The sequence below is a fragment of the Trichosurus vulpecula genome, chromosome 8 (genome assembly GCF_011100635.1).
Source record: "Trichosurus vulpecula isolate mTriVul1 chromosome 8, mTriVul1.pri, whole genome shotgun sequence".
NCBI lineage: Eukaryota > Metazoa > Chordata > Mammalia > Diprotodontia > Phalangeridae > Trichosurus > Trichosurus vulpecula.
In genome coordinates, this window is record NC_050580.1 from 169,103,906 (window position 1) to 169,118,106 (window position 14,201).

Sequence of the window (14,201 nt, forward strand, 5' to 3'; positions counted from 1 at the left end):
TTTACTAAATCGGGAGTACCAGTGTATCACTCAGGTTGTCTAACTTTCTTGTGTCTTATAGTAAGTACATAATCAGTCCACCTCCTTTACTGCTAATATATTTCTTAGAGGAAGTCTCTACATTTCTTATAAAAAAAAAGTCATCTTGGATGTTACTTGTAATTTAGTTCTTCTTAAATCAAAGTGTTAGTTTGTGATTCACAACCACGTAGCCTACTGAAGTAGATAAATTCCTTCAAGTCAGGAAGACTTGAGTTTGTTTTATTTCTGACACCAAACTGACTCTAATACTGAGTAAATCACTTAACCTCTCAGTGATCCAGACAACTCTCTAAGAGCATAAGTGACAGAGGCAGTGCCAATCTATGCTAATAGGTGCCAGTTCATTACCAGGAAGCTCTTGTGACAATTAAGTTCCAAGTCTGGGTCCCTTCCCTTTCCTCTCCCTCCCTCCCCCCACTTCACAGATATTGTCCCCACAAAGTACAGCTTTTGTCACTGAAAATTTTAATATAATTCTTCCAAATACAGTCCAACCCAGTCACTTTATTTCTCTTCATTTCTGGTTCCAGCTCATTGTGTTTTCTGTAGCACCCATTCAGGTTGTCTATCCATGTGTCCGTATCTGTCTGTCTAAATTATAGATAGATATATAAACTAAACCTAGTGAGCTGCCTGTCCTGAAGCATGTCATAATCTGATCAAAGTGCATTTTTCAACCAGACCAGGCCATCTTTTTCAAATGACCATGGATCTCATTAAGGAAATATTGTAGTGTCTGGGCTTCAGTGTAGTCATCAGTATTATCTATGAACAAGAATATCTAGAGAATCTTGTCATAGGGAGTCCTTCTGTTTGGTATTTGTGTAGATCAACTTCCATGACACTGTTGAATCCTTTATTTAAACCAGCTCAGCTGCTTTTTTAAAATCAATAAACAGAAACAGAAGCATCTCATTATCTCTGTCTCTCTTCCTTGTGAGATATGTCAAGATATGGTTCATGCAGAATCCACTCTCAGAGAGAAGGCAAGCCTCTATCACCTCTTGCCTGAACTATTTCATATTGGACTCCTCATCTCAAGGCTCTTCCCTTTCTAATCCTTTAATTCTCCACATTGTTGCCAAAATGAATTTCCTAAAATATTTCCCTATCATGCTCTCATTAATAAACTTCATTGCTTCCTATTTATTACCTCTAGAGTCAGATAGAAACTCTTGTTCGGCATTTAAAACTCTATTGGCCTCCTTTCTGTACTTTACAATGTTTTAATGAAGTATTCCTTCCATCCTCCGTAGACCAGCCATCTTGTCTACTTAGTGGTCCTCACATATAGTGCTTTATCTCCTTTCTCCATGCCTTTCCACTTTCTATCCTCCTTGCCTGTAATGCTCTCCCTCAGTACCTCCAAATTTTATATTCTGTGTTTTCCTACAAGACTTAACTAAAATACCACTCCTCCAAGAAGTCTTTCACTATCCCCACAGCTACTAGTGCCTTCCCCTCAACAGCTACCTTTCGTTTACTCTTTACTCAACTTGCTTGCCCTGTGTGTGTCTTTGTGTCTACATGTGCACATAGCGGGGTGCCTACCCCATTAAAATGTTAGCTCCTTGAGGATAAGGTCTTTTTTTTTTTTTAATTTTTCATTGTATCCCCTGTTCTCAGTATAGTGCGTGAGACATGGTAGAACCTTAATAAATAAATAAATAAATATCTCATGACAGACATGAGATAATAATTACTGATCTCTTTTTCATCTTTGTCTCTGTCTCTGTTATAACAAAGACAGACATCTTTGTTAAAATATTATCTGTAGGCTTTTCCATTCTTTGGAACCTTATTCTCAGAGATGTCTTTTTTTTTAATTCATTTTGAACTTAAATATAAAAAGATCAAAAAAAAAACCCAAAACATTTACATGTACACAGCACAACATAAAAAGAGGATTCAATATAGAACCATGAATTTGAATTTTGCACCATTACTTTTTTGAAAAACTATGTAATAAATACTACACATCATTTTCAAAGCTATCCTGTTTTTCTGTGCTTTCTTCTAAGTTTTCTTTTGTTCTCTGCTGCTTACTTTTTTTTCTCCCTTCCTCCACACCCCATCCTAGAGAAGTCTACCATTAGACACAAAAAGGGGTGTGTGTGTGTGTGTGTGTGTGTGTGTACACATACTATGCATAATCCTGTTTATCAGTTTTTTCTTTCTAGGTTCTTTATATTGATTTTAGTATTTATAATACTCAAAATGGCTTAGTCATTCAAAGTTGTTCTTAGAATGATAGTGTTGTTACTATGTACAGAGTTCTCCTGGTTCTGGTCATTTCACTCTTTATTAATTTATGCAAGTCTTTCTAAAATCAACCAGCTCATCATTTCTTATTGCGCAGTAGTATTCCATCACAATCACACACCACAACTTGTGTAGCAGCCATTCTCCAGTTGATGGGCATCCCCTCAGTTTCCAGTTCTTTGCCACAATGAAGAGAGCTGCTATAAATATAAATAAACCTACTAGTGGTGTTGCTGGGTCAAAGCTTTATAACTCTGGGCATAATTCCATATTGCTCACCAAAATGATTGGGTCAGTTCACAGTTCCACCAATAGTGTATTAATGTCCCAATTCTTCCACATCCCCTCTAACATTTGTCATTTTCCCCTTCTATCATTTTAACCAATCTGACTGACAGGTGTGAGATATCTCAAAGTTGCTTTAATTTGCATTTCTCTAATCAGTGATTTAGAGCATTTTTTCTTGTGACTACATATGTATAGTTTTCATTTCTTCATCAAAAAGCTGCCTGTTCATATCCCTTTGACCATTTATCATTTGGAGAATAACTCATATTCTTATAAATTTGACGAAGTTCTCTATATGGGACCTTTATCCAAGAAACTGTCTATAAATTTTTCCCCCAGTTTTCTGCTTTTCCTTCTCATCTTGGCTACATTGGTTTTATTTGTACAATCTTTTTAATTTAATGTAAATAAAATTATCCATTTTGCATCTTACAGTGCCCTCTATCTCTTATTTATTCATAAATCATTCTCCTGCCCATAAGTCTGATAGGTTATATGTTCCATGTTGTTCTAATTTCTTTATGATATCTCTCTTTATATCTTGATCATGTATCCATTTTGGCCATATTTTTTGTCTGTGCTCAGTTTCTGCCAGGGTGCTTTCCAACAATTTTTTTTAACAAATAATGAATTCTTATTCCAAAAATTTGTGTTTGCACTTCTCAACACAAGATTCCTATAACCATTTGCTACTGTGTATTATATGTCTATTCTGTTCCACTGATCCCCCTTTCTGTTTCTTAGCCAGCACCAGATAGTTTTGATAATTACTGCCATATAATATGGGTTGAGATCTGGTATTGCTAAACCTCTTTCTTTTACATTTTTTTCATTAATTCCTTTAATATTCTTGACTTTTTGTTCTTCCAAATGAACTTGTTATGCTTATGTTCATATAGTTCCTGGGTTTGTTTTGTTAGGTATACTCTGAGGTATTTTATACTTGCTATGGTTATTTTAAATGGAGTATCTCTTATTGGAGTATTTCTTTAATGGAGTATGTCTTCTTGCAGGGTTTGGTTGTTGATATAGAGAAATGCTGATGATTTATTTGGGTTTATTTTATATCTTGCTACTTTGCTAAAATTAATTGTTTACACTAACTTTTTAGTTGAATCTTTTCAATTTTCGAAGTATATCATCATATATTTTATTACCTCATTGCCCATTCTGATTCCATAAATTTTCTTCTCTTATTGCTATTGCTAGCATTTCTAATACAATATTGAATAATATTGGTGACAGTGGGCATCTTTGTTTCACTCCTTATTTTATTGGGAAGGCTTCTAGTTTATCCCCATTACATATAATGCTTGTTGATGGTTTTAGGTAGATGCTTCTTGTCATTTTAAGGAAAAATCTGTTTATATCTGTGTTTTTAATAGAAATGAATGTCATATATTATCAAAAGCTTTTTCTGCATCTTTTTTTTAATTAAGATTTTTTATTTTTAGTTTACAACACTCAGGTCAGCATGTTTGTGAGTTCCAGATTTTCTTCCTCTTCCCCCTCCCCCCCAAGACGGTATGGAATCTGATATATCTTCTACATATACCTTCGCATTAAACTTATTCACACAATAGGTTGTAAAGAAGAATTATGACCAATGGAAGGAATCATGAGAAAGAAGAAGCAAAACCGAAAAAAAAAAGAGAACAAATAGTTTGTGCCTTAATCTGCATTCAGACTCCGTAGTTCTTTCTCTGGATGTAGATAGCTCTCTCCATCATGAGTCCTTTGGAATTGTCTTTGAACCTTGTATTGCTGAGAAGAGCAAAGTCTATCAAAGTTAGTCATCGCAGAATCAATGTATCTGTGGTTATGTACAATGTTCTCCTGGTTCTTCTCTCACTCAGCATCATATCATGTAGGTCTTTCCAGGTTAGTATAAAGTCTGTATCTTCCCTATTTCTTCTAGCCCAATAGTATTCCATTACATTCACATATCACAACTCGTTTAGCCATTGCCCAATTGATGGGCATCCCCTTGATTTCCAGTTCTTTGCTACCACAAAGAGAGTTGCTATAAATATTTTTGTCATATGGGTCCCTTTCCCACTTGTATGATCTCTTTGGGATACAACCATAGAAGTAGTATTGCTGGGTCAAAGGATATGAACATTTTTATAGCCCTTTGGGCATAGTTCCAAATTGCTCTCCAGAATGGCTGAATCAATTCACAACTCCACCAACAATGTAACAGTGTTTCAGTTTTCCCACATCCTCTCCAGCATATATCATTTTCCTGTTTTGTCATGTTAGCCAATCTGACAGGAGAGATATTGTACCTAAGAATTGTTTCGATTTGCATTTTTCTAATCAATAGTAATTTAGAGCATTTTTTAGTATGCTTATAGGTATCTTTAATTTCTTCCTCTGAAAACTTCCTGTTCATATCCTTTGACCATTTCTCAATTGGGGAATGACTTGTATTCCTATAAATTTGGCTCAATTCCCTATATATTTTGGAGACGAGGCCTTTCTCAGAGATGCTAGTTGTAAAGATTTTCTCCCCATTTTCTGCTTCCCTCCTAATCTTTGTTGCATTGGCTTTGTTTATACAAAAACTTTTCAATTTAACATAATCAAAATTATCCATTTTGCATTTTGTAATGTTCTCTATCTCTTGTTGTGTCACGAATTCTTCCCTTTCTCATAAAACTGACAGGTAAACTATTTGTTGCTCTCCCAAATTGCTCATAGTTATCAGCCTTTATTCCTAAATCATGAACCCATTTTGACTTTATTTTGGTATACAGTGTAAAATATTGGTCTATGCCCAGCTTCTGTCTTACCATTTTCCAATTTTCCCAGCAGTTTTTGTGTAATAGTGAATTCTTAGCCCAGAACCTGGATTCTTTGGGTTTATCGAAGAGTAGGTTGCTATGGTTGTTGACTAACTGCATCTTGTATACCTAACCTATTGCTCTGATTCAGCACTCTGTTTCTTAGCCAGTACCAAGTAGTTTTGAAGACTGCTGCTTTATAGTACAGTTTAATATCTGGTATGGCTAGGCCACCTTCCCTAGCATTTCTTTTCATTAATTCCTTAGATATTCTAGACCTCTTGTTCTTCCAGATGAATTTTGTTATTATTTTATCCAACTCTGTAAAATAATTTTTTGGTAGTTTGATTGGTATGGCACTGAAAAAGTAAATTAATTTAGGTTAAATTGTCATTTTTATTGTATTAGGTTGGCCTAACCATGAGCAACTGATGTATTTCCATTTATTTAGATCTGACTTTGTGTGAAAAGTGTTTGGTAATTATGTTCATATAGGCTCTGAGTTTGTCTTGGCAGGTAGACTCCCAAGTATTGTATAGTGTCTATAATAACTTTAAAAGGAATTTCCCTTTCTGTCTCTTATTGTTGGGCTTTGTTAGTAATGTATAGGAATGCCGATGCATCTTTTGATATATGATTTTTGTTACTTTTGTTATTGATATAATCTATTATGTTAATAGTTTTACTTATGTTAAACCATCCCTTCATTCCTGGTATAAATCCCACTTGGTCAAAATGTATAATCTTTGAAATATATTGTTGTAGTCTCCTAGCTAGTATTTTATTTAGTATTCTCTGAGATAATCTTGAAAATTCATCTTACCTTTAAAGTTGTATCTTGTTTGTTGAATTGTAGACTTACAGGTATAAAGACATTCAAAGTACTGATTTGTTATATTTAATTGTACTTTTTTAAATGATGGAAGTGACCGTGGGGGTTGGAGGGAACAGTCCTTGAGAAGTTACTAGAATTTTTAAAAAATGAATAATAATACATCAAAAATTACCTGCAGGAAGGATTTCTTCTATCTGTATTTAGTCACATTCAGCAGATCTTCCTGACTGTCTTTTTTAGCTGACTCTTAGCTTAAGTGCCTCCTCCATTAAGTTTTCCTTGTTCTTCTCTCCCCCTTGCCTCTCTACTCCTCAACCCCACTTGTTCTTTCTTCCTTTTCAATTTTCCTTCTAATATTCTTATTTGTGTTTGTGTTTATATTATTCTTCCAGTACAGTCTAAGTTCTTGAAGGAAATATGTTGAATTGAAATCTCACTCATTCAACACACATTTATTATGTCCCAGGCACTATGCTAGGCCCCAAGGATACAAAGAAAAGCAAAAACAATCTTTGTTGTCCAGGAACTCACAGTCTAGTAGGGAAGGAAGGACATGAAGGACAAAAAGAAATATGCAAACAAAATGTATAATAAATTGGAGAAAAGAGAACTGTTTCTTGTGGAAGGTCAGGTTTTAGCTGGATTTTAAGGAAGTCAGGAGACAAAGATGACAACAAAGAAAATTCCAGGCATGGAGTCCATCAGTGAAAATACCTGGGATTAAGAGATTAATTGTGCTGTATGAGGAATATCAGTATCACTGTACCAAAGAATATGTGGAGTGAGTAATGTGGAAGAAGAATAGAAAGGTAGGAAGAGGTCATTTCATGAAGGGCTTTGAATGCCAAACAAAAAATTTTACATTCATTGCTAGAGGTGGTAGGGAACTACTAGATAACTGAATAGTGCATGGCTGTCCAACCTTAGGTTTTTATTGAAACAATAAACAATATATTTTGATTTGCCATTTTAGTGAGAGCTCTTCAGTAGTTCATTTGCTAAAGCATTTATGTAACTTTCTATGGTCGTAGGAGGGCTGCATAAATCGCACTGCAGGTGCGTGCGTCCTGCGGGCCACATTTTGGACAGCCCTGGACTAGAGAATTGACATGGTTAGACCTAAGCTTTAAGAATGATCACTTTAAAAGGTGTCAGAGGTGACAGAGAGAGAAGTAGAACTGACAGACCTTAGTAACTGATTAGTTAGGGGAGATGAGAGAGTGAAGAATTGAAGATGACACTTAGGTTGTCATACTTGGGTGACTGCAGTGATATTGGTACCCTCAACAGAGGAAATATTTTGGCAGGGAAAGACTGTGAGTTTAGTTTTAAATATGTTGAGTTTAAGGCCTCTATAGGACAGCCAGATCAAGATGTCCAGTAGGCTAGTTGGAGATGCTCACATAATGAGTCACATGGATAAACCTTAGATGTGGTTGTTAACACTATTGCCATCATTAAGAATAGACCATTATGCAGTACCTGGTAGATCTTTTATCTTCCTTCCAGTTACATCCACAAATACTTCTGGCTTTAGGAGGACCCTTTCAGGATCCTTTTTTCCCCTAAACTTCTTTTTTGTTTCATAAGATGATACTACACATATTCTTCAATCAGCCTCCTCCTCATACAAATGAATTTATACCATAGTCTTCTGTTACCCTTGGTTGTTACCTTTTTCTTAGCGAGAGTAAATAATTTCTGGGCAACTAGGTGGTGCAGTGGAAAGAGTGCCAGGCCTGAAGTTAGGAAGATATCTTCTGAATTCAAATCTGGTCTCAGACTCTTACTAGTTGTGTGATCCTGGGCAAGTCACCTTAACCCTGTTTGCCTCGGTTTCTTCATCTATAAAATGAGCTGGAGAAGGAAATGGCAAACCACTCCTGTACCTTTGCCAGAAAACTCCAGATGGGGTCACAAAGAGTCAGACACACCTGAAATGACTGAACAACAAAAATTAAGTGATTTCTACATGAAATAGATTCTTAGATCTTTTAAGTTTATTGTCACATATTTATGCCCAGTAAGAGGTTGTATTTTCTGACATGCTATTATGTTTTGTGGAGGTTATATTCCCATAAGAGATTGTGAAAATACATCAGTCATTGTTAATGGCTGTACATGGCAAGGAAAGATAACAGCCTAACAATCTCAGTCAGTTTGGGGTGGGTTTGTATAAAGTGTAGTCCTTATCATTCTCTAAGAAACGTGCAAAAAGTTTTTAAGATGCTAAAAAGTGTGAAATGAAATGTTGTGAAGAATAATAAGAATGTATGTAGAAAAAGTAACTGGGTACAAGCTTTGACTCAGCCTTTAAATCAGATCCACCTTTCGTGAGCTGTTGTTAAATCTGACTAAACAGTCTGACTCCAGCATACCTTTCTTGCCTTCTTTGTTGTTGGGGGCTGGGGAGGGATGGTGCCTGGTGGGCAGGTAGGCAGTTGGGGTTAAGTGACTTGCCCAAGGTCACACAGCTAGTAAGTATCGAGTGTCCGAGGTCAGATTTGAACTCGGGTCCTCCTGACTTCAGGTCCAGTGCTTTATCCACCATGCACCTAGCTGCCCCTTTGCCTTCTTTCTTACTGCTTCCCTTTACCTACTCCATATTTCAGACATATTTGATGGCCTTTCATCATCTTACGTTATTTACTTTCTCCCCATTTCCTGTGACTTTGATTATAATTTCACCTCTGCCTATAGTAGAGAATTTTTTACTTACCGAGCCCCCATATTTTGGAATCTCTCCATTCCATCAAGGCTTAACTTCCAATGAATCATATCCTGTCTTCCTCAGGTGAAGGTGATCTATCTGTCCTCAAATTTTTCATCACACTTCCTTTGAACTTCCCTCTTGCATAGTTATTCTTGTAGCAAACATTTGTATGAATGTTCCTCTTTTATCTACCCACCCCCCCCACACACATACTAAATTATAAGCTTCTTGAGAAAGAGCCTGTCTTTATAATATGTCTAAATCTTCAACACCAAGCCCAGTTCCTTGAATGTAGTAGAGCTTTAATAAATGTTGAATCAAAAGACAATTGGTTTTATGGGTCAGTTTCAGTTCACCTAGTAATAATTCCTTTTTTCATGTGCACTACTGGCAGTGACTGTTAAAATTATGTCATTAAATCATTAATGCCACTCTAATATGTTTTAATATAGAAGATTTTATTGATAATTTCATTTTTACATTACCGTAGTATCCAATGTATCACTTCCTCTTATCTCCTTCTCCCCAAAGAGCCATCCCATATGACTTTTTTTTTGCAATGTGTAATACTTAATGGACCTCCTACCTTCGGGGGGGGGGGTGTCTTTTCATATCTCTTCCTTTGATTTCCACTTGATCATTATAATTTTGTTTCATTTACTTTTGGGTTTTTTGGTGTGTCATTTTTTATGTTTACGTTATTGTAATTACTGTGTATGTTGTTTTCTCGGCTCTGTTTTCTGTGCATCATTTCATATAGACCTTTTCTGTGTTTTTCTGTATTTATCACACATCATTTCTTCTAATATGATAATATATCATTGTGTTCATATACTCCAATTTCTGTAGCTGCACAACGGACATCTGCTTTGTTTCCAATTCTTAGCTATACCAAAAAGTGCTGCTATAAATATTTTGGCATGTATAGAGACTTTTTTTTAAATCAATGGCTTCCTTGCATTATAAGTACAATAATTGATCTGGCTCAAAAGGTATGGTGATTTTATTTGCATAATTGCAAATTGCTTTCAAAAGGGTTGTATTACTTCACAGCTCTAGCAGTGATGTACTAGTGTGTCTGTCTTTCCATAAGTTCTCCAACATTGCTGCCATTTTTTTCATTTTTGCCAGTTTTCAGGGTGTGAAGCCAAGTCTCAGGGTTCTTTTGTGAAAACATTACATTTCTTTTGAGAACTGTTTGTTCATATGCTGTGACTATCTGTTGTGGAATGGTGATTAGTGACATATATGTTTAATAATTGTTTGTATATATGATGGATACTAAACTCTTATCAGAGAAATTTGATGCAAAGTTGTTGAGTTTTTTCCCCATTTGATCACTTCCCTTCTTAACCTAGATGCATTAATGTTGTCTGCATGTTTTTCAGTTTCAAGTAATCAGTTATTTTATCTTTTGTAATTGCCTCTGTCTCTTGCTTAGTTAAGAATACATGTCTAATCTGTAGTTGTAAGTGGTATATGATCTATTTCCCTTCTAATTTTTTTTTTCTAATACGATCTTTAATGTTAAGGTCATGTATCCATTTAGGATGTACTGTGGAGTGGGGTGTATGGTGTTGACCTAAGCATAATTTTTGCCTGACTGCTTTCCAGTTTTCTGAATAATTTTTTTTCAAATAGAGACTTTTCCCCTGTGTAACTTAAGTCTTTCACTTAAACACTGGGTTATTGAGCTTTGTTGTTTCTAAATCTTCCTTGTCTAGTCTTTTCCATTGATCTATCTCTCTATTCTTTAACCACTACCAAATAGTTTTGACTGCTCTTGCTTTATATTATATAGTCTTTTATGTGCTTTCTGAGGTTTTATGCATTTTGTAGTTATTTGGAATAGGATTTCCCTTTCTATTATTGCTTTTGGTGTTTTTTATTATTACATAGAAATGCTTTTAATTTTTGAGGATTTGTTTTGTGGCCTGCTACTTTGCTGAAGCTATTCTTTGTCTCAGCATCTTTTGTGATTTACTGGGGTTTTCCAAGTGAACTATCACATCATCAACGAACAGCAATAGTTTTGTCTCCTCTTTACCTATCTGTATTTCCTTAATTCTTTTCTCTTATCTAATTGCAATTGCTAGCATTTCCAAAATTATTTATCATATAATAATGGGGAGAATGGATGTCCTTGCTTCACTCTCATATTTATTGGAAAGTTCTGGTGTAATCCTCGTTGTATATGATACTTTCTTTTGGTTTTAGATAGATACTTTTTATGATATTTTTAAAAGTTTCTGTGTGCCTATATTTTGTATGGTTTTTGTATAAACTAGTATGTTGTACAAAGGCTCTTTCTTTATGTATTGAGATGATCATATGGCTTTGGATGTTTCAGTTTTTAATATAATTATGTTAATTTCCTAATGTTGAACTGTCCTCATATCCTTGATGTAAATCCTACTTGATCATAATGAGTAATTTCTTGGATAAATATCTGTCATCTTTTGATAGGATTTTGTTTAAAATTTTGGAGTCATTGTTCATTAATGATATTGGCCTAAAGTTTCCTTCTGTATTTTATCTTTCCCTGTTTATTAGGACTGTATTTGTCATAAAAAGATTCTGGCAGCATCCCTTCTTTCTCAGTTTTTTGGAACAATTTGTGAGGTATAGATACGCAGTGTTCTTTAAAAGTTTGATAGAATTTTCCTTTGAATCCATCGGGTCCAGGAATTTTTTGTGTTGATAGTTCCTTTTTAGCTAGATCTGTTCCCTTTTCTGTGATTGGGTTTTTTATGATCTGTATCTGGTCTTCTGATAGTTTTAGTATTTTGTATTTTTGAAGGTATTCCTGTGTCTTTTGTTCTCAGTTTTGTTAACATAACTGTGTATAGTATGTTCTGATTATTTTTTATTTCTTCTGGTTTTGCTGTGATTTTACTTTGCTCATTTGCTATTTTATTGATTTTCTGCTCTCTTTAATTAGATTAGCTAAGGAGTTATCAATTTTATTGCTCTTTTCAAAGAACCAGCTTTTATCATTTCTATTTTTTGTTTCCAATTTATCTATGTCCCCTCTAGTTTTTAGTATCTTCTCTTATTATTATAGGTTTGTTTGTTGATTTTCTAATTTTTAAAATGCATATTCAGTTCATTAATCTTCTCTTTTTCTATTTTGTTAATGTGTGATTGTAAGGATATGATTTTGCCCCTGAGGACTGCTTTATCTGCATCCCAGAAATTTTGGTATGTTGTTTCATCATTACCATTTTCCTTTACATAGTTGTTTTTATGATTTGTTCTTTGATTCACTCATTATTTAAGATTTCATTAAGTGACCATTTCAGTTTGTATCTTTTGTTTGTTGTCCCTGAACAAGTTTCTATTCTTATTGCGTTAAGGTCTACAAAGGATTTATTGCCCATTTCTGCCTTTTTACATTTGTTTACAATATCTCTGTGCCCAAGCACATGGCTAGTTTTTGCAAAGTTTCATGTGGTTCAGGGAAATACATATTTTTTTTTGGCCTATTTAGAAGATACCATAAGTCTCTTGACACTAGTTTCTCCAGAAATTTGTTCAGTTCATATTTTCCCTTTTGTTTACCTTTCGATTAGATTTTTCTGAAACTGATGAAGGGATATTGAAATTTCCTGTCACTATTGTGTTAACTTTCTGTATCTTCCTGAAGCTCAGATGTTTCCTTTATGATTTTGGACTCTGTGGCATTTGGAACAAACAGATTTATTACTGATAATGGCTTGTTGTCTATGGCTCCTTTCAGCACAATATAGTTTCCTTGTTTATCCCTTTTTACTTTTTGAATGTTTGTTTTTATTTTGTCTGATAGCATGATAGCAGTTATGGTTTGGGGGATTTACTTGATACGTAGTAAAAAAATTTTTCTATCCCCATAGTTTTATTTTGTGTTTGTCTTTGTTTTTTAAATCAATTTCTTGTAAGCAACAGATTGCAGAATTTTGTTTTCTTATCCAATCTATCACTCTTTTTTTGCTTTATTGGACTGTTTGATCCATTTAAAGTTATGCCCCTGCTCTCATCTCCTCCTTTCATGTCCCCTCCCATGTTATATTGTAGTATACAAAAGAAGCATTTACCTGTAGAAAAAATGTTTCCAAATTCTGTTGATAATGCCTTCTGTCTCTTCACTGTTAGTTTTACCAAATTTCTACCTTAATCTGCATGTATTCATTTAGAAAGAAGCCTCTTACCTGTCTCCCATTACTTTGTTGCTCTCTGCATTTATTCATTCCTACATTTCTATTGTTTGAAGCGAATAATGTCTTCAGTTCTGGTTTTCTTTCTAAAGTGTTTCAAACTCTTTTTTAATTGAATATCCATTTTTTTATTCTGAACGGTTAAGCTCAGAGTTGCAGGATAGGTCACCTTGAGCTACATCCTGAGCTTCAGTGCTTGTCAGAACACATCATCCCATTCCACCTTTTTCTAGTTGGTGCAGAATAGTTTTGCATTATTGGAATATCTTTTCTTTTATATTTGAAGATCTTTTACTTGCTGGCTTGCAGAATTTGTTTCTGAATTGAATCATTGGATTTAAACACCACGTGTCCTGGAATTTGTGGCCTTTAGGTTTTTTTTTTTTCTTTCTGAAGGCTATTTGTGAATTATTTCAATTGGAACTTCATTTTCTATGTTTAGAAGTTCTAGGCAATTCTCTTCTATTATTTCCTTCATTATGGTGTTGTGTTTTGTTCTTCTTCCTGTTCTTCCATGATCTTTAGGCTCTTTACACCTCCTGTCTCTGAAATAATAGCCTTTTAATAGCCTTTTTTTAGTTCTGTTCTTCTGGATCGCGTTCATTTCTGTGTATTTATATTCCCTCTCTGTTGGTTCTCTCTTTTGTTTCTTTGGTGAAGCTTGTCAGTGCACATTCAAGTTTTTCTGTTCTGCTCATTATTTTTCCTGTGCAGGATGTAAATTCTGCTCTCATAATTCTCATTTTTCTTTTAAACTGCTCTGGAACAGCGTGCTGTGCTTCGGTGTACTCAAGTTCCACAGGTTCCTTTGTTTCCTCAAGCGTTGCATCATTTTCTTTTTATTTTGTAGTACTTATTCATAGATATTTTGACTTACTATACTTTTCCTGTTGATTTATCAGTTTATGCTCAAGGTCTTTTTGGAGTTCTTCCAAAAAACTTTGGAACTTTCTCGCCTTCCTTCCTTCCCCTCCTTTCCCCCTCCCCATTTTCCTTATTCCTCTTCCTGACCTTGCCCCCTCTAATTGTGGTTTTCTTGGGGACTGGATGTCAAAGCCTCTTAGCCTCTTCCCATGCTCAGC

At 34.8% G+C, this 14,201-nt stretch overlaps 1 protein-coding gene across 1 annotated transcript in view; it reads left to right on the plus strand.

Annotated features, from left to right (window-relative positions):
- The window catches only part of TRPM7 (transient receptor potential cation channel subfamily M member 7), a 157,089-nt gene that overhangs the window by 59,014 nt on the left and 83,874 nt on the right, over positions 1-14,201 (plus strand). The window lies entirely within an intron of this gene.